The sequence below is a fragment of the Oryx dammah genome, unplaced genomic scaffold, assembly GCF_014754425.2.
Source record: "Oryx dammah isolate SB20612 unplaced genomic scaffold, SCBI_Odam_1.1 HiC_scaffold_8, whole genome shotgun sequence".
Taxonomy (NCBI): domain Eukaryota; kingdom Metazoa; phylum Chordata; class Mammalia; order Artiodactyla; family Bovidae; genus Oryx; species Oryx dammah.
Genome location: NW_024070192.1, coordinates 6,297,003 through 6,300,218, shown reverse-complemented (window position 1 = coordinate 6,300,218; position 3,216 = coordinate 6,297,003).

The following is a 3,216-nucleotide window of genomic DNA, read 5'->3' as shown; positions in this document are numbered from 1 at the left end:
GTCCTTATCTGGGGACCCTGCCTCCTGTGAAGCTGGGAGTCAAGGTTCCTCCCAGAAGGGGAGCCCAGATGCACCTCTAGGGGCTTTCCTGAGCTCCCCCTACACTCACGCTGGGAGAGTTAGCAGGGAGGGGACCTGGAACCTGGGTCCCTCTGGGCAGCCCTCTCCCACCCGCTTGCTGCTGGGCACTACCTTCCTCCTCGCTCCTCCTATGCCAGTCATCTCTGTTGCTCCGCAACATGTGGGCTCTTAGTTCCCAGACCAGAGATCGAACTGCCATACCTTTGCAATGCAAGGCCATTCTTAACCACTGGACCACCAGGGAAGTTCCAAACTAATCTCAATAAAGCAAATGTGGGAAGGAAAAAAAAAATCCAACACTAATCATACCCTAGTCCTCAAACCAGAAAGATGGGTAGAATCTTCGCTTTGAAGACTTCTATTTAGGGCATTGCCCTGACCACAGAGAGAAAAAGTGGGAACCTTGGAGGGGAAGGGCAGCTGGCCAGAGGCAGGAGGGGGCTGTGATGGGGCGTCAGGAGGATGGACACTGTCTGTAGTTGAAACACAACTCTGCATGCATTCTGCTTATTCCATTACCAAGACAAAAGCTCGTAGTCTGGTTTGCATCAGGCTCTCAACCCTGTACGCGGAGTTTTCTGTCACCGCTGCATCTTTTAATATTTGAAATTAAGACACAGCTGGAGGAGGTGGGAGAAGAAACTAGAGGAAAGAGAAACACCAAGGAGATCTGGGTTGGAGGTTTGGGAGCCAGGTAACCAGCATCCAGACCAATATGGCGGCCACAGGACGCATGTGGCTACCAAGCTCGTGAGGTTGCGGCTGGTCTGCCTTGAGGTGCGCTGCAAGAGTCAAATGCACACTAGCTGCTGAAGACTTGTGTGGAAAAAAGAATTGAAAATATCTCCAATGCCACTGAAATGATAATATTTTGAGTCTATCGAGTCAGTTCAGTTCCATTTAGTCGCTTAGTCATGTCTGACTCTTCGCAACCTCATGGACTGCAGCATACCAGGCCTCCCTGTCCAACACTAACTCCTGGAGTCCACCCAAACCCATGTCCCTCGAGTCGGTGATGCCATCCAACCATCTCATCCTCTGTCATCCCCTTCTCCTCCTGCCCTCAATCTTTCCCAGCATCAGGGTCTTTTCAAATGAGTCAGCTCTTTGCACCAGGTGGCCAAAGTATTGGAGTTTCAGCTTCAACATCAGTCCTTCCAATGAACACCCAGCACTGATCTCCTTTAGGATGGACTGGTTGGATCTCCTTGCAGTCCAAGGGACTCTCAAGAGTCTTCTCCAGTGTATTGGGTAATACTACTAAAATTAATTTCAACTTTTTAAAAGTGTTTTTAAGGTGGCCAATAGAAAAAATTTTAATGGCACTGGAGTAAAATCCACATAAGATTGAGATTTGCTACTGTTTTTATATCAAGACACGCAAGAGCTGGAAAGGGAGAATTCTGAGTCTGCCCCCAGCCCTGCTTGGGGAAATGGAGAAGGGTGGGCTTCTCAGGATGGTGGGAAGATGGGACATGAGACTAGGGACAGGGCTGGGTCAGAGAGTTAAGATGATCAAACATCATACTGAGATGCCAAGAATTTCTGAGGATAAATCAGGATGGATCCTGTAAGGATTTTCTAGTCTCTCCTCTCCTGGGTAACTCTTTTTGGCCCTTTCAGATTACAAAATAAAGATTTTAGACTTAAAAAAAAAACACCTTGGATTTGCACATCATTTGCTAAGCCTGGGTTCCTAAGGTGCCCTGAGAAAGCCTGGGGGTTGATCTTATTGGAACAAACACATCCAGTCCTGAATAATGAGTGCCAAGAAGCACGGAGCGATTTCCTTGGCGCTCCAGTGGTTAAGAATCTACCTGCCAATGCAGGGGAGCCACGTTTGATCCCTGGTCAGGAAGCTAAGATCCCACATGCCTTGGGGCAACTAATCCCACTCGCTGCAACTGCTGAGTCCACGAGTCACGGCTAGAGAGAAGCCCGAGCGCTGAAACAAAGATCCCGCATGTGGCAAGCAAGACTTGGCACAGTCAAAAACGAATAAATATTTTTAAAAAGAGAGAGCGTTGCAGCGGGATCAGGATGTGTGCACTGTGGTCCTTGTGCTGCGTGACCTTCTGCCTCTGGTTTCCCCGCCCCTCTCCTCCTAATGTCCCGTGTGCAGTGAAGATATAGACACAGTGTCTCCTGACAGCTTTTTCATCTTAAACTTCGAGAAAGCTTGAGCCCTCTCTCTGCACAGCAGGCACCCGCATATGCTTGTTCTCCGTGCTGATGAGCAGAATGAGGAAGAGGAAAGCCATGAAGCAGGAACCGTGCTTATCACATCTATTTCTCCATCCCCAGTGTGGACACCACCTGGTATCTAGTAAATAGTTAATAAATAACAGGAATGAGGAAATGACAATGTGGGGGGTGTCAGTATGAGAGTAGGGGCCTGCCCCTGTGAGGAGGAGTTCATTTAAAATAAAACTCAGTGTTGGGCAGTAGGGAGGGGGAGTTTAGAAAGACACATGGAATGTTTGCCAGGCTCAAAAGACCAATGTCATGATCTGACTTCACTTTTATTTTTTCTGAACAAACCTCACGGCTTGTGGGGCCCTTAGTTCCCTGACCAGGGATCGAACCCAGGCCCCCTGCAGTGGAAGCATGAAGTCTTAACCAGGGAAGTCTCAACTTCAAACTTTAATAAGTCAAGCAAAGCCTTTAAACCAGAAGTTTTCAACCGGAGACAATAAGGGGACATCTGTCAATGTCCGAGATGCTTTTGGTTGTCACGACAGGTCCAGTGGTTAAGAATCCACACCTCCTATGCAAGGAGCAGGGATTCGATCCCTGGTCATGGAACTAAGATCCTGCATGCTGCATGGTGTGGCCAAAAAAAAAAAAAAAAAGGAAGAAAAGAAAGGGTCGGGGAGAAGAGATGGGAGAATACGAAGAAGAAGGTAAAGAAAAAAGAATTCATGATAATAAAAGTAGGAAAAAACAAAAGAAAAATAATAAAAATCTAGCTAAGAAAGGCTAACCCCGGGAGACAGATTAAAAAATGAATCACTCCAAGGAAATAAACAGAGCCAAGGTTGATAAACTCTATTTGAACAAAGAACATGATGCCAACTGCAGAATATTTGGAACACAAAAAAAGACAGAGACAATGAGGGCCACTCGAGGCCAGCC